The following is a 17,808-nucleotide window of genomic DNA, read 5'->3' as shown; positions in this document are numbered from 1 at the left end:
GAGAGGAGAAGGTGTGAGAGCAAAGGAGGAAAACTGCTACCAGGGGCAAATAAAAAGACATTTGTTCTGCTTAACCACAGTCAAATCCTTGTGCAAGTCTACCAAGGCTTCATAAGCACAAAAATTATACACAAATATGATTTCATAAAAATGAAAATATATTTTTAATAATATTAATGAAGTGTTGTTTAAGATGGTTTAATTTCTAATAGGCTATGTTAAAGGTGAGGTGGGATGTGTACAGGCCACCACTGATGGGAAAGAGGTGCTTGAACACAGTATTTGCATTTAATTTCAGGACCTGATTAACCATTTGAAACTCGTTGCACACCTGGTTTTGGGTGTGTCTCAGGTCAGGATCTAACCCAGTAAACCTGGACAACCAAATGACCTATAAAGCCCCTTCTTAATTACAGCATAGCTTCTGGGGCAGGGAAGAGATAGCAGAAGAGATGCTGCCTGATGAATAGCAGTATGGGAGGCATAAATTAAAGGAATTCATAATATGAAACATTTTTAAAGTTTAGTACCCTCTGTCTGGTTGTTATTTAAGCCATTTCCTGACAAAGGAATTCCTTCGTGTGCAGAAAATAACCTGAAGAACAGTATTTGCATGGTTTAAAAAAAGAAATCCAAGCAAATCTGATCTCTATATCTAGGCTGTTACAGGGACAGCAAAGGAAAAATCTCATTTTTCAGCCTGCATGCAATTCCTTTCCCTATGTGAAAGTGACTCTGTGGCACCTAACCCACAAGTTTGAGAGTATGGAAAACAAAGTTTTACATTTCTCTTTCAAGCAATCAATTCCTTTATTTTTTTTTTCTTCCTGAGTTTCTCTGATTTTTCTGTATTTTTACTTCTTCAAAAATATGAGATTCAAGTCATAGCTACAAGTGGATAAAGTAGTTATGTTTATCTAAAAAATAAAATCAGTGTAAAAAGACCACTTTTTTTCTTAATTAAGATTTTTGCCAGGTCATTACATAGATAAAATTAATCTTCTAATCAGAGATTGTCATATTCCTTTAGGTTAATAGTGTAAAATAACACCTGTGGGACTCTAAAACATTAGACAATTAATTGTCTGTAAAACTTCTGTTGCAAAATTTGAGATGCCTTGTGCTGCTGATGAATGGTAGAAAAGTGTTGCACTTTTTTTTAGTGAAACATCATCTCTCTGGTTGGGAATGGCCCAGACTAGCAGAGGACTGTGATACTCCAGTGGAATTTAAAGCACACAGCAAGAAATACTCGTATTTTTTTGGTTTCGAACAATCTTTCTTTCATGCTTGATTTCTCTCCAGAGCACAACAAAAGGACAGCCAACAGCTCAGGAGCCCCGTTACAAAATTCTCAAGGGATGTTGGCATGAATTCTGATTTGGTGAATCTCCCATGGTGGGTATTTGAAAGGTGAGCATTGCTCAGGTGTTTATGGCTTCATGTTTTGAGCCAGTCTTACCTTGCCTTCTCTCCCAGTGTCTGCAACGAATCCTGGAACCATTACAGTCACTTGGATAACACTTCCTGAACAGATGCATGAAACACTGGATAATCATAGAATCGTGGAATGGTTTGGGTTGGAAGGGACCTTAAGTCTTACTTAGTTCCAACCCTCCTGTCATGGAGAGGGATGTCAGCCACCAGACCAGGTTTCTCCAAGCCCCGTCCAACCCAGCCTTGAACACTTCCAGGAATGTGGCATTCACAGATTCTCTGGGCAACCTGTGCCAGTGCCTCACCACCTTCCCAGGGAAGAAATCACTGCAAATGTAGCAGTAGTGACAGGCAACATCCACTGACATGTTAATATATTTTGCACTTGATGCCAAGCCTTGATATCCACACTGGAGAACAACCATGGACTTGATGTGTGCTGATCCCAGCACCTCAGATGGATACTGCTGCTGAGCAGGGACAAGTCACTGTGCACAGGGATGGGAAAACACTCTGTGCCGTTTCTGAAAGAGCTTCATTCTGCTGGGGGGCTGGAGAAAGCTGGGCTGTCACAACCCCTCCCACAAGGCTGAGGAACTGTGCTGTGCTGAAAAAAGCATTAACAGGGCAGAGGTGTAGAAAGGGCTTTAAAGAAAGGATGAATAAAGTTGTTTTGTGAGGGAATTCACATCCAGCTCAGTGCTCTGGACAAGTTTAAATGGGATTTATTGCTCAACCAGAGAGCTGTTTGTGAGGTTGGGATCTGTACATACAACACCTGAACTGTGATCCGACTTCTGCAAACAAGTAGTTTCTCCAGGCCCTCGTGGCTGACAAACACATGCTGTGATTGCTGTCCCTGAGGGCAGATCCTGTACCAGGGTTAATGGAACCAAGCTCAGTCTAATTTTTTTCCGAGAAGTTTCTGAGCAAACAGTTATCTGTTCTCTGCCTTGAAAATACAAACTCAGTGGTGGACTTGCTGTGGGTTGATAATTTTTAAAGCAGTGCTGTTCTCTCTAGACGTGTGTGGGTGTTCTCTTAGACCTCTGTTTTAACAGACTACAATTACCAGTGCCACTGTAACTTTATTTAACACTGTAACTTTAAGTAACACTGACAGTGGCTGAGAGGATGCAGCTGCTAAAGCTCCCTGAAATATTCAGGAGTTGTATAGTGTGTCTCACATTTTCTGTTTTGAAAATGGCTCAGTTCTAATAAGAAGGTGGATATTCTAATATCTTCCATCAGTGAGTACTTGGGCTTCACCTTCCAGCTAGCAGCTTGGTTCCAAAAGAGTCACTTGTGATCTGCATTTCATTGCCTTCCTGCCGAGTGCAATGTCTCTCTATCAATGTCACAAGAAAACTTGTTCAAAGTCAAGTTCAGGTATTGACATTGATGTGGAATTAGTTTGTCATGTATTTACATCACCCCTCTGCGACATGCTTTCCTTTAAATACGCAGATGTCTGGAGCAATTTTATGTAGTAAAAGCACGACGTTCTCCTGAGTGCAAAGGCCACTTCAACAATGTCAAAGGTGATTTTTCTACCATCTGATCTTCTGATGTGAAAAGTGTGGATATTAATAAAATCAAAATGAAGTCTAGGTTAAGTTATTGCTCATACAGGTTTCTGGAAAAGGACCTGAAGATGGTTCCACTTGTACTATCATGCAGCTATGAAAACCTCTGCATTGCCCAGAGAAATTGTAGGTACCCCATTCCTGGAAGTGTCCAAGGTCAGATTGAATGGGGCCCTGAGCAACCTGGTCTAGGGGAAGGTGTCCCTGCCCATGGCAGGGGATTTTGAACGAGATGGGCTTTGAGGCCCATTCCAACCCAAACCATTCTATGATTTTCACAAAGTCAAGAAATCCACAATCTCATCCTGTCAGCAGCTTCCACCTGCTCCCACTGTGCCTATCTTGTCTCAGTTCTGCCAAAGTCTGTGGGTTCTTGGGTGTTTGACCCTGCACCTCTTTTGTCTCTGATCAGTTTTTCCTGTGATGTTGATAAGGTTGAGAACCCAGGGGTGGGATTAATTTCACCTCCCTCAGGTGCTGCCTGCATTGCTCAGCGTTGGGAGCATCAGGCTCACCTTGCAGGCAGGAACAGACATTGTCCATCTGACTGATTTTTAACATCTGAATTATACCCTATGATGGGCTATTTTTTGCCCATTGACTCTAAAAGCACCTTGATAGCTAGTTCACGTGTAGACCTTTAGACCTTTTGATGAGATGAACCCAAATCACACAAGCTTTTGCCTGATGAATGTAATCCTATCTGAAAATGTTGTAAATCAACATTTTTTAATCTGCTTTCTCTGAAGGTGCTACTTTTTTTAAAGTAAAGTTTTTACTCTTTTTCATTTTTGGTTTTGCACTTTTTTTCTTTGGCTTTTGTTCCTCCTTTTTCATTTTTTCTTCCGCTTTACATCCCTCTTAAAAGACTTTCCTAACTTTTCCTTCATTATCTATTTAAAGTATAAGAAAGTTCAGGAAAACTTAAACATAGAATTGCTTTCACATACTAATATTTCATAAGATGTTCAAGAAAGAATTTTTAAAGTTTTTAGACAAAAGTTGATTTTACATTTTCAACAAAACGCTAACTTTTAATGAACTAAAGAGTGATGAACTCTAATTATAACAGTGAACTCTAATTATACCATTTCATATTTTCATCAATACTCAGGCTGACTGCAAATGTTGGCACAATGAGGTCTCTTTTACTGACACATCCAGAAATAGTTTTATCTATAAAATTCTGATGACATTGACTAAAGAACAAGTTGTTCAATACTTGGAAGAGTCTTTTACTTAAATGTTCTTTTCTCTGACTGTAGAAAGGCCATATAGATAGATGAATGAATAAAAATAACAAGAGACAATGTAGAGATCTGGAGAACAAGTGGTATTCAGGGTTTGGAATTAATCCAAAACATCTATTGTGCTGTGATTATCTCAATGGCAATATCTCTGATCTGCTTATGATGAAGGGAGATGGCAAGAAAAATGGAGAGGGACTTTTTACAAGAGCATAGAGTGACAGGACAAGGGGGAATGGCTTCAAACTGATGGAGAGTAGGTTTATATTGGATATTAGGAAAAAAATTCATTACTGTGAGGGTAGTGGGGTGGAGCACTGGAACAGGTTGCCTTAAGAAGTTGTGGATGTCCCACCCCTGGGAATGTTGAAGGCCAGGCTGGATGGGGCTTTGAGTAACCTGTTTTGGTGGAAGGTGTCCCTGCCCATGGCAGGGGTGTTGGGACTGGATGATCTTTAAAGTCCTTTCCAATCCAAACCATTTTGTGATTCTGTGATTCTATAATTTATTGTGTAAGTGTTAATATACACAATCTGAACGATTTAGCAAACCTGAAAAACAACCCTAAGTGCTGTTTCAGGCATCATGGGGTGATAACACAGGGGGGATGGTGTGAAGACGTGTGGTCAATGCAGCCCTGCTGGGGCACCACCAGGAACAGCACTTGCAGTGCTGACATCCCAGTGCTGGAAAGATGCTGCTGGAGTTTAATAAGGTGAAACACAAACAGTCAAGGAAGTTGGATTTCTCTGATTCCAGAGAGAAGCGGAGGAGAGCCAGAGCAGCTAATTGGGTGTTCAGCCACTGACTGGGTGTGCATGTTTTCTTTTTGAATGCAAATTCCTTCTGGGCATAAATCCTTAGCAGGAGAAGAATTAATGGAGATACCTGGTGGTGTGTACCTAGACTGTATAAAATTTGAACCTGGTGCTGTCTTTTTCAACTTTTTTTTGTGCAACACCTAGGATAGGGGGATCATTACTAAGCTGCAATTATTACTGTTAATGAAACAGAATATAAAATTTTTCCATTTCTCTCTAAGACCTGCAGAGAAATTTTGATTCAATAGCACAAAGTGAATCTTAAATTGCATCCTTTCAATAAAAGAGTAGCTAAACTCCTAAAGGTGTCTGTGTGTAAACCTAAACAAAATTTGAGCTCATTGAGTCATGCCAAAGTTTCTGCTTGGTAAATATGCAAATCACAAAGCACTGCACCAGTCTATTAAAACACGATCTATTAACTGAAAACTTACTGCTGGTTACTATGAAAATGGGACTTAGCTTATGCTAACTTTTTAATGGTGAGTTTGCACATTTTTGGGGGAATATCTGAAATGGGAGCGGGTGGGAAGATTCTGTAATCAGCACCTTATCTTTAACTTCTCATCCAATTTCCATTTTGAAAGTCTTTAATGGAGAAGCAAGGCATGTTTAATTGATTGCCATTAAAATCTTCAAAGGAATAAGCAAGATGAAAGTTGTTTCTAATTACTGCATTATGATGTAAGCTTAACGATACGATACTTCTCCAAATTGATTTTATTAGAATTTAAGATGAGGAATTAATTGAGTTGCTGTATTGATCCATTTTATTTTTCCACCATTTAACATGTCCAGTGAAAAAAAAAAGCTATTGAGCTGTGGAATAATAATGAGGGCTTAAGAAAGAAAGTCGAAGTGAAGATGGATTGGCCAATAAAAATAACTTATAAAAACCAAAATGTGGTGGTGGAATACAGCGGCAGAGACCAATTTGTCTCTAGGTTAATTAGAGTAAATTAAGGTTAATTTTTTTGTTATTTAACTTTTATTTCTTTGTCTCACTTCATGTTACCTGTTTTTATTTGAATAACTGGTTTCCTGGCAAAGCAATACTCTGAAAATCTCCATCCAATTCTGCCGCATTTGCCTTTGAAAATCTCACTTAGAATTACCCCCAAAACCTAAAAACCACTTCCAGGCATATCCTTGATTTTTCCTAAAAATATTCCTAAGGGTATATAAGATTGATTTCTTGCACTAATTCTCTTAGAACATGATTCCCGCTTTTTTTCCTTGGATGTCAGTGCAAGACAGGTGCTGTTAAAGCATGAGACACATGCTCCATGGTCTCTTATACATGATCTCCTCAGATATGGGCACTGAAGATCCTGCTTGGGTTCATCTTAATCAGCTTTTTCTCAACTAAACTCTGAGTTCCAGGCATGAACATGCTTGTATTGTACAACAGCTGTACAACTACTGCAGCTTATGGCTTTAAACTGAGGGAGGGCAGATTTAGACTAGATATTAGGAAGAAATTCTTTGCTGTGATGGTGGTAAAGCACTGGAACACGTTGCCCAGAGAAGTTGTGGCTGCCCCATCCCTGGAAGTGTTCAAGGCCAGGTTGGATGGGGCTTTGAGCAACCTGGTCTAGTGGAAGGTGTCCCTGCCCTTGGCAGTGGGATTGGAATTGCATGCTGATTAAATTCCCTTCCAATCAAAGCCATTCTATGATTCTAACTACCCAAGGAGACATCAGCTCCAAGAGTGTGATTTAATGGAACACATCTAGTTCATCAACAAGGTGGGTGAGGGATGCCCATCAGATCTGCTGTGGTGAAAGGAAATTTGATCTTACAAATAGAACCCACTGAATTATTTTACACTGATAGTTGTTCTCTGTGTCGTGCTGGGGTAGCTGTTCATAACATCACAGAATCATGGAATGACTGAGATGGGAATGGACCTCTGGAGTTCAACTGGTACAGCCCCCTCAAGCAGGTCCAGTGAAAGCAAACTGCAAAGGACTGTGTCTATTTGGGTTTCAATTATCTGGATGGATGAAGACTCCACAACCTCTCAGGTAATCCTATAAGGTCACTAGGGAAAAAACTATCTTGTCTTAGAGCTAAAGGCATTGTTTCACCTCATCCTTCTTCATAAATTCTGCAAACAGCATTTACTCTAATTTCTTTCTTGACTACAACTTTCAAAATTTGAGTGAAATATATTCTGAGGGTTCATTGCTGCTCATAGCTGAAATTTGAGGATTGCTGTTTTGGCTTTGCTGTTTGTGTTGGGTAAATTATGTGTTATATTTGAGATTTGAGAGTTCATAGTGATGCTTTCTCTATCTTTCCTATTAATTATGCAAACTGGAATGTTCTGTGTATACAAAAAGATTGTAATGTAATTAAATACATGATTTATAATTGCATTTTAAGCTCTGATGCAATTTAGGAGAGGCTGTGTCTATTTGAGCCTTGAAGCTGTAAATTCATGTCTGAGCTCTGCTAATACAAAAAGCTGTAGCACAGTTTAGAAGGAAATGAGAATGGACATACTGGAGGTGTTAATTATAACCATGCCTGGTTTATCCTTGGCATTATAACTCTTCATCAACACTGCTGTCTTTCCTTGGAAGACAGAAATCCCCAAATCAGTGACGTTCTCATTCCCTGTGCAGAGAGATGAAAAAATGTAATGAAAGTGTACTTTAGTGGTAACTTCAACCAAAAAACCCCCCAAAATTATCACCTGGAAATAATGCTCTTCTCTTCTGTTGGAAAGACTCTGGCTAAGGGAGGATGATGCCAGCTTTCCAGCCAAGTGGGCCTCTAGAAGGTTTTTTTAGATTAACTCTAAGAGATAATTTGTCTCTCTAAATAATTTACACATGATGCAGAGCCAGTTTATTTGCAGATACTTATCAAAGCTCAATTGAAGTAGCTTCTTTGTCAATAGCAGTAACAGCCTGTTATTCTAAATAACCAGGTCATGGCATCTCACACATTTACTAGGAACTGACATTAGCATTAATTGGCAAAGTGATTGCAGAAATATAGTGTTGTATTCAGGAGGAACTTTAATGAGCTCTTAGAGGATCAAAGACTCTTTTGGAAGTTCAAAAATTTCCCATTTCTGAAGTTCAAACAGGCAACTATAGCTACTGGCATTTAGAACATTGCACTACAGGTTAAAGGAATGTGTTCAATAACAGTCCAGCAAAGGAAATAAAAGTAAGGAGCAAATATCTCAAAATCTGTCTTCATTTCTTCTTTTATAAATTAATGTTTCAGTTCAGGCTCCAGGTGTAATGCCAAATAATCATGCTGAGCTTTAAGTGAAATGTTAATTACAGAAATCCACAATGAAGAAACAGACCTAAGATGCATCCAGAAAACACACATTAAATAAAGAGTGATGGCTTGGTAGGGTAACTAAGTAAACCTAAGAAGTTTCCTCAGTGGTAAATATCAAAATCCTTTCTGTTTATATGTTGCAGAAATATGGTCTGGCTCCCAAATGGGCAAGTACCCACCAGAGAAGCACAGAACAGCTGCTGAATGAACACAGGTATTACTTGATTGCTTAAAATTAAAAGTAAAATTAAGAGCTCTGAACCTTTATAAACATGAAATGCAGTTATATCACATTTACTCACCCTCTGGCTGAGGAAGGAAATGTGATGGAGCACAAGAGGGCTTGATTAACCCCATCTGATTTACAGTGCCAATGAGAAAGACTCCAGCAGAAAAGTCTGAAAGGCTGGCAGAAAACTTTGTCTAGATTATATTTTGTCTTTAAACTCTTTGTAGTGGAGTAGTGACACCATGAAATTGTTAGGTCCCTTACATTGCCATACATGTGCACAGACACACACACACAAACATGTATTTGTGTGAGTTTCTTCTAGAAAATCTCCAGAGGCCAGGGAGGGAACTTTTTCTCTTCCAAAGTGTAACTTTGCTTTCATGTGTTGTATAGTCAAAAGGTGGACATACAACAGTATTTTATGAGTTCTAGAACAAATTGCTTCAATTTATTTCCTCCCTGAGCATTTGACCAGAGAATGGTGCAAGTTCGAGCTAATGAATTCACCAGGGAACAAGAACAAAGTAAATACATTTAGTGAAGGATCAATTAGGGCCTGCAGTCTCTTTCTCTGTGCCCATTTTCCTCTCTTTCCGAATGGTTTGTGGATTTTATCTCTCTGCAGAGCAAATAAGGTTGTATCACTGCTCCTGAAACTGATATGTGCTTGGCTAGTGAAGTGGAGTAATGGGATTATGCACTGTAGTGTTTATCACTCTTGCAAAATTTTCCCAGATCTATTGGCACAGATCACATATCTTAGCAAGCCCATGTATTAACCTATGCCCACTTCACTTAATTCTTCCCATAATTAACTGTCGTGTGCCTGTCAAAACAGGTGGGAAAGCCACTGTGTATTTCAGTGAGTGAGGTTTGAGTGGTGCCATATATCAGAGGTAAGATTCCCCCCACCTAATTTCAGCTTTTAAGCACCAGATGAAATCTAACTGTGTAGGTTCCCTCAATAGTGAGTGGAAAAGGGATAGGAGAATCTCCAGAGAACGATCCATTGCATCATAAAATAGGAATCCAAGAACTACTTTTTTTTCTGTGATTTTTTTTTGTCACCACTGGCTGCTGAATGAGCCTGATCAACTGATTGCAAGAGACGTCCAAGTTTTGGCATGGTAAGTTGAAATGAATCCTTCTTCAAGTCATGGTGACATGGGCAGGGTAGAGCACTGCAACTAATTTCTTGTAATGTCATGCAACTCACATGTATTACAGATGTTGGTCAGCAGTGACTGAACATGAGACAGTGTGTGCCCAAGTGGCCAAGGAGGCCAGTGGCATCCTGGCCTGTACCAGTAATAGTGTGGCCAGCAGGACCAGGGCAGTGATTGTCCCTCTGTGCTGGGCACTGGTGAGGTCACACCTTGAATCCTGGATTCGATTTTAGGCCCCTGATGACAAGAAAGACATTGAGGGGCTGGAGCGTGTCCAGAGCAGGACAATGGAGCTGGGGAAGGGTCTGGAGCACAAATCTGATGAGGAGCAGCTGAGGGAGCTGGGGGGGCTCAACCTGGAGGAAAGGAGGCTCAGGGGGCGACCTTATTTCTCTCTACAACTAACTAAAGGAGGCTGTAGCCAGGTGGGGGTCAGTCTCTTTTCCCAGGTAACAAGCGACAGGATGGCCTCATCCTGTCAGGGGATTGTGCCAGGGGAGGTTTCAGTTGGATATTAGGAAAAATTCCTTCACTGATAGGGTGGTCAAACATTGGAACAGGCTGTCCAAGGAAGTGGTGTGATCACTGACCCTGGAAGTGTTCAAAGGACATGTGGACATGGCACTTGGGGATGTGATTTAATGGTGGACCTGGCAGTGCAGGATTAGCAGTTGGACTCGATGATCTCAGAAGTCTTTTCCAGCCTTTAAGATTCAATGATTCTATGAAACGACTTTTTGCATTATCTAAAATCTCTCCTTCCTTGCTCGTTGCAGTTCATGTTTAGTCCTTGATATCAATGTCTTTGCCATGGGAAAAAGTGCCCAAGTAACTTCTAAATATTTTTGATGACCTCTTTCTGTCAACACCTCTCTAGAGAAAGCAGGAAGCATTGGGAATTCAGCACCAGAACAGCAGGATGACAATTCTACCTTTTCTTCAGGATGCTTAATATTGCCATTATCTCATGTACACACATATTTAAATGTTACATGCTTCCTTTTAGGAATTGACTGCTAGTGGTTTAAAGTACCCATAAAACTGCTGGAAAGTGGCAGTGCCAATTAATCTGTTGACAGATTTGTTTTTTAAATATTAGCACACCGTGAAGCAAATGTTGGCTGGTGCACTGAGATCCCTTCAGAGTGCCTTCCTCCAAAGTGCTGAGCATTTCCAGGCGCTGAAAATGTCCTGGACACTGCAGGATGGGAAGATTATCATAAATTTTCGATCCCTTTTCCCCCACAGCTCCTAAACACACCATAAATATCATCTACCCCTGTGAAAAAGAAAAGATTTATAAAAGCTTTATGCAGATTTTAAACCCCTTGCAGCAATAACTGATCACGTGGTGAGTTTGTAGAGGGTATAGCAGGGAAGGATTTTGCCTCTGACTACTTCACCTTGACAGTGGAATAAGTGAAAGAGGGATGCTGAATTTATCAGTCTGCTCAGCTGGTGATGCGGGAAACCTTGGAAAAGCCTCTGGAGAGGAGGGAAATTTTGATGCAGGATCAAGATAAGCTTGTGCCATGTAAACCATGAGTGCTGTGCCACGGTGAATTTGACTTCCTTGGTGCTCATGGGTGTAGTGAGTTAGAAACAGGAGGTTGGTGGAAACCAGGTCTAACTCAGTCTTGTCCATAGAAAAAAGGCACAATATGAACACTGATTTCTTTGCTTTTGATTTCTCTGGCCAAACACATGTAACTTAGGAAAGATCTGCAGCACACAGTGACTCACAGACCGTGTGAACTTGAGCATCAAATTGAGAGAGCAGCAACATGACAGTAAAGATGCCTCCTGCTCCGCAATTTCAGTCTGCTACTTTTCCCATTTCCTTTTCCCATCAAGCATATTCGTGGTTCTAAAGTTTCTTGTCATTTCGTCCTTTACCTCATTTATTCCAATGAGTTTCATATCTCAGAACCCATCCATCATACTTCAGTTCAGTCTTATACTGCAGCTTGAAGCTTCCCAATTTAATTTCTATTATTTTAACATATTACATAATAGTCTGAATGTAATTTGTTGACTCTTTCGAGCTGCACATATTTTTTTTATTTAATGAAGGTTGTGATAAAGACTTCTTTAAAGATTTTAGAATATCCTTACTGTGACCTTACTGCCCATCAATTATAATAATAAAACTTATCGACTTTTCCTTTGCTACAGGTTCACTCCTAAATACTGGCCATTCATTTTGATTGCACATTGCAGTTCTTTCTTTACAGCTTTAACAGAATAAGGAACAAAAAAGTATAATTTATTTTTTTAATGCTAATTGAGGACAATGACTCGGGAAAGTCAGGTTGACAGCAAGATGTCTGCTCTAGATTTTGAATTTTTCACAATTTATAAGGGTTTTTCACAGGGGCTGTGAGCTCTCCCTGTCTGGAATATTGTTTGCAGTAATCAATATGCACAAAAGTTCAGTATTGCTCCACAGTTCATTTCTCATACCTTCTCCTCTTTCATTTTTATGGTTGAGCTGCAACAAAACTTACCCATTTTATTTCAGTAGAAGACACAGTAGAGCCATTGCCGAAAAGGAAGAGGTGACTACAGCTTGAAATGTCTTCAGTGTCAGATCTCTCATGTCACAGCCAGATGAGAGCATTTAGGTCTCTTGGATCCCACTGTAGAGACATTATTCTTCTTCTTCTAAAAATTCCATTTGTTTTGCTTCCTTTAAAAATAAATCATTGGATCTGGTTTTTGATTTGAGATTAAACGAAAAGGGAGTAGATATCCAGAGAGAAAAGGCTCTCTAAAACAAGAAAATGTATAGGTTTCTGTGGAATAAAAGCCAATTTATCTCAAAAAAATCCCATAATAAGATATTGATTACAGTTTTTATTATGAGATTGCTATTGAGTCAGGGACAGCTTCAGTAAATAATACCAAAGATCAAAAAAATTCAAGGTTTGGTTTCACAGTAAAGGGTGATAATTACAGTCTGGAGTATTTTAAACAGAAAAATACAAACAATGGGGTTGACAAGATTTAGATATTAAAAAAAAATAGGTGACATAAAACCTCACGTAATTTCCTTATTTTTAAATTATTTTTTTTTTTTAATGTGCTTATCTATATTTTTACTTTACTTTTTCACTCGGTCCTGCTGTGCTCTTATTTTCTGCACAGAGAGGTGTTATAACAGTGACAAGCTGTGCTCAAATACACTACTGAGTTTTTGTTGTGAAGGTGGGAGTTTGTGGTGCCTCTGATTATTCCTGATGCCTCTGATTATTTTGACTCATGTCCTTTCAGTTTGTAGGGGAGCATGCAAACCTAAGAAAAGGGCAAGGTGAAAAAGGGCACAAAGGGTTGAAGTGGGAGAGGGAAGACACAGGCAGCGTTCACTGGAGATCAGGCTTAGCTCATCCAGGATGCTTCTACTTTGCTAACACAGTGCAGAGGCAATTTGCAGGCTGCTACAGCTCTGGGTTTACCAGATAAGCATGTGCTATCTGCATGCTGAATGCAGCACCTTAACAAGAGGGGAATCAACCAGCAAATGCAGAATAATAATTCCTAAAGGTGGATGCTGTGTTTTAAAGGGTGCTGTGGTCTTTGGGCTGCTGGTCATGACACACAACTGCCTGTTGCTGCTTAAGCATCAATACACCACATTTCTGTTCACCTGAGTAATGAATATGCAGATGGCAGGTGTACTACTGAGCTGGCTTTATGACCCTGGAAAGGAGCAGAAGCAAACAACAGGAGGAGAGAAGCAACAGTAGCTGCATACACAAAAAATCCCTATAGTCCTCACCACTGATGTGGAGGAATCAGCTGCCTACACTGTCATCCCCTTGAGGTGAAGACTTCTTAGAATCACAGAATGGTTTGGGTTGGAAGGGACCTTCAAGATTATCTCATTCCATCTCCCTGCCATGGGCAGGGACACCTTCCACTAGACCAGGTTGCTCCAAGCCCCATCCAACCAGGCCTTGGACACTTCCAGGGATGAGGCAGCCACAGCTTCTCTGGGCAACCTCTGTCAGGGCCTCACCAACCTCCCGGGGAAGAATCCAACCTAAACCTACTCTCCTTCAGTTTGAAGCCATTCCCCCTTGTCCTGTCACTACATGTTCTTGTAAATAGTCTCTGTTTTCCTCTGAAACAAAACTCTGGAGCTCAGTCTAAATCTGCTCTTGGATTTGAGAGTCCTGCTGTTCATGTACTGAGCTGATGATTTCCCTAATCTTTTGACCATGGGTGACCAAGTGCAGAACTTATGAAATATGTTAACAAGCACTGAAGTTCTTGTTATACCCTCACTAAGCTGTCTTTTTTGTACATTTAACAAGATTCTTTTTCACTTCTCTCTTTTCCTGTGCCACCAGTACAGAATTGTCACTACTTGAAGGGACAACTTGGCCAGCAATTTCTTGTACTTTCTGTGGAAAAAAAGTGTTATATCGTAATAGCTTCATCCAGAAGGATGAAGCCCCTTAATAGACAAGGGTATTGTGCCAGAGAAGGAACAGAAAAATCAGGGGCAGTACTATTTTGGTGCTTTCAATTTTTTAAAATTAATTTTCCAAGCCACTGCTCTCGAGCAGAGCCTTCTTTCATCAAGCATGTCTTGATTTCCCCTTCTTCTACAGAGACTCTAAGAGCAGCCACATGAGTGTAACAGTGAAATATGGTTTTGAAATATTGTTTTCTCAGCACAGAAATCCACTATAGTTTCTTTCCATATGTATTTTTGATGTTTTTGTAGTGCCAAGAGCAGTTAGCAAATATGAGGCAAGGATAATGAACCGTGTCTCCTGCAAACAGGGAGTTGTGGTCTGGGCTTTGGCTTTTGCCAACTCAGTGGACCTCAACGTGCTTTTTACAGTCACTCCTGATAGTGGTACCCCACAACTGTACAATATGGCTGGAAACCATTGCCACTGGGAGAAAACAAGCTCTTTAGAATGGAAAGTTTTGGATTAATTAGAATTAAAATCTATAATAAGTCAAACCACTAAAACAGGTGAATCTTTCTCCAGAGCAAACACCTGAAAAAGCAGTGTGTGATACTACTTGTAGCTAATCATCAAACAATGGCAAATACAGATGGTAATTTCCCTCCAGGAAAACAGAACAGACGGTGCAAATAGACTTTTAGAGCCAAAGCTACAGATAAATGTCAAGTAGGAAGCAATTGGTTTAAGAGTAGAACTTAGTTAATGTTAGGTCCTGAGAGCATGAAGAAAAAGGCATAATTTTCAGACTCATTTTATCTTTTAGACTCATTTTATCTGCAAGGTTTTGGGAGGTTTGCCTTTACAGGAGTTGCAATGTGGGTTCCTTCTGCTGGGCTGGTGAAAGAAGGGTTTGCTGCCTTTACCTGGCCCAATAAGGTTGTGGTATGTGCACAGCTGCCCACTATTTTGATTTTTAGGACCTAAGACTAGGCCTGCAGAACTTTTGGAGGGATACAACTTACCTCCTATGGGACTTGAGCAAGGGTCGATGTCACGACCTGGATAAAAAGATGTTGTGATCTGGATAAAAATTATTGATTTAATTTTCAAGCTTGAAGAACAGTAAAATCTGTGTTAAGCAACAGTTCTGATGAACTTTTTCTGGCTTTTTCTATTTGTCCAGATGCATCAGCTGCCCTAGAAATGGAATAAATGTAGCAGCCCAGACACTGAGGGCTGAAGGGATAGACTCTCTTCCTAGGCACCATCTTTACCCTTTAGAGTAACAGAGAAGCTACATCCCCCTGCAGAGTTTGGCATAGTTTGAACATGGCAGAAAACATCTAGATCCTGATTTTGACTGGCAAAATCACACTACAGACGTCAAGACACCCCAACTCATTCTGCTGAGCTCTGAGCTGGCCAGACACGAGCAGCCTGTGTTCATAAAGTTGTTGACATGTCCTATCAGATGTATTGTGGTGATAATGCAAATGCACAGTTTTTGGATGTGTCCAGCCTTCCTTCTGGTCGCCTCCCAATGCAGGCACAGTGTCCTGTCTGCCCCTTCCCTTTGTGGACACACCTACTGATTGCTAATGAATGGGGTATCCACTGAATGGCTTTCAAGGATCACCTCCTCTAAGGTCAGGAATTGTCCATCCTCACATTCAGGAAGGCAAGAAACGTGGTAGAAGGGCTGCACCCAGGGAGGAGGAACAACCCCATACACCAGCATGAGCTGGGGGCTGGCTGGAAAGCAGTTTGCAGAGAAAGACCTGGGGGTGCTGGTGGGCAACAGGTGAGTCATCAATGTGTCCTGGCCACAAAGAGGACCAACATCTTATCAGGGTATGTGAGGACCAACATCTTATCAGGGTGTGTAAACACCCGGTGTGAGGGAGTAAAGGAGATATAGTCAGAATCTCCTCAGAGATGTCCAGTGACCAAAGCGAAATGCCTGTGGACACAAATATAAGGAAAAACCTTATTCATAGGGAAGGTGCAAACACTGATGCTTGTTACCCAGAGAGTTTTGGAGTCTTTTTCCATATGACATTCAAATGCAACGTCAGGCCCTAGTCCTGAGCACCCTCCTCTGACACTGCTTGGAGTAGGTGGTTGGATTAGAGTCTCCAGAGGGCCCTGCCAGCCTCAGCAGCTCTGTCATACAGTGCAGTCATTCATCCTCCAACTTCCACTCCTCCATCTTTCTAATGAGGATGTTAATCCCCCGTTTCTTAGAGGGATGTGATGATGGGGAAATTACAGGCTTCTCTGAAGGCTGGATGTGTGTAGGGATAATGACTGTAAGTGTGACTTTCCTGTACTTCTGAGCACATCAGCAACACTCAGTGGGCTTGTTTGTGCTGTCACTTTTGTGGGTATAATAACACTGGACTCACTGTGTCAAAGCCAGCTGATCTGTATCACTGTTAGATAAGGTACAGTGATATTTGTTAAATCCTTTCTGCTTTCATCTTGCTGCAGCCTGGAAAGTCTCAGCTTCATCAGCAGATTTGTTGAAACCCCCCTTAATAGCAACCCCATTTAATGCTTGATATGGTGTTCAAGAAGCCTTATAAGCGTGGGATTGTTTGTTTACAAATGTCCTTTGATAGCAAAGATTTAGTTTACTGAGCACTGAACAGCAACAAGAACACCATAAAGATGGTGGTCATCATAATACCGTACATTGGTTCATCAGGATTAATGTTATTATGACACATACAATTAATGGGTATTAGACTGTTGTGATTTGAAGTGATTGTCTTCATTATTGAGCTGAGTGAAATCTCTGCACATGATAGAAGGTGCTTGACAATAAATATACCACCTCCGATTAAGTCAACCGCTATGCTCTTGAGAGTGATCCTGCATGGGCAGGAGATGAAGTAGGTGGTTCTTCCAATTTTGGGAACATGAGTTCTCTGCTTGCATTTGTTTTCTCACTTTTAGCAGTCCTAGACATAAATGTTATAACATGCTGGAAGTGTTCAAAAAACATGTAGATTGGTGGACGTGGCAGTGCTGGGTTAATGGTTGGACTGGATGATCCTGGAGGTCTTTTCCAACCTTTATGATTCTGTGCCATCTGTTTTGGTTCATTTGTTTTTATTTGCCTGTCTCCGGAGGAAGGAAAAACTGTGTTTGTTCAGCAATATCCAGACATCTCATGTTACTTTTCCTCTCTCCCTTCTTGCAAGTTGGATGGAAGACACAACAGTGCAAAGGCTGAAAGATCCTGACCTGATTGCTGGAATTTATACCGGCAACGAATTCACACAGGGAACGGCCAGAAGGAATGACTGAAATGGCTTGATTTGATTTCACATGGAAGACTAAACAGGGTTTTTCCTGAAATTCACTATAATTTGAACAATACTTCAAAATTTAAGGAAATCCCTTCCCCCCGCTCAGTAATGGGGAACTCACTGCAAGTTTAGTAAATTTTGGTGCTTCACTACTCTTGCAATTAAAGTCTTAACTTCATTTCCCTCTGCATTTGCCAATGTTAATCTCTTAACTATTTGATAGATGCTTTTCCAACATATAGGAAACCAAATGATCCTTTGGGTACCTGGTACAA

At 40.5% G+C, this 17,808-nt stretch overlaps 1 long non-coding RNA gene across 4 annotated transcripts; it reads left to right on the top strand.

The window, feature by feature from the left end:
- Positions 1-6,974: 6,974 nt before the first annotated feature.
- On the top strand, positions 6,975-17,680 carry LOC116792266. 4 transcript variants are annotated; one of them, XR_004359046.1, is made up of 4 exons: positions 6,975-7,131; positions 8,541-8,611; positions 15,894-16,020; positions 17,426-17,680. It is a non-coding gene; the product is annotated as an uncharacterized LOC116792266 (long non-coding RNA). The 4 variants fall into 4 exon arrangements; XR_004359051.1 differs by lacking the exons at positions 15,894-16,020; positions 17,426-17,680 and adding exons at positions 9,468-9,525; positions 9,868-10,025; XR_004359050.1 differs by lacking the exons at positions 15,894-16,020; positions 17,426-17,680 and adding an exon at positions 12,320-12,477.
- Positions 17,681-17,808: the final 128 nt, after the last annotated feature.

This window comes from Chiroxiphia lanceolata, chromosome 1 (genome assembly GCF_009829145.1).
Source record: "Chiroxiphia lanceolata isolate bChiLan1 chromosome 1, bChiLan1.pri, whole genome shotgun sequence".
Lineage (NCBI taxonomy): Eukaryota > Metazoa > Chordata > Aves > Passeriformes > Pipridae > Chiroxiphia > Chiroxiphia lanceolata.
The sequence above is the reverse complement of the archived record's forward strand: the minus strand, read 5'-3'. Positions and strand labels throughout refer to the sequence as shown.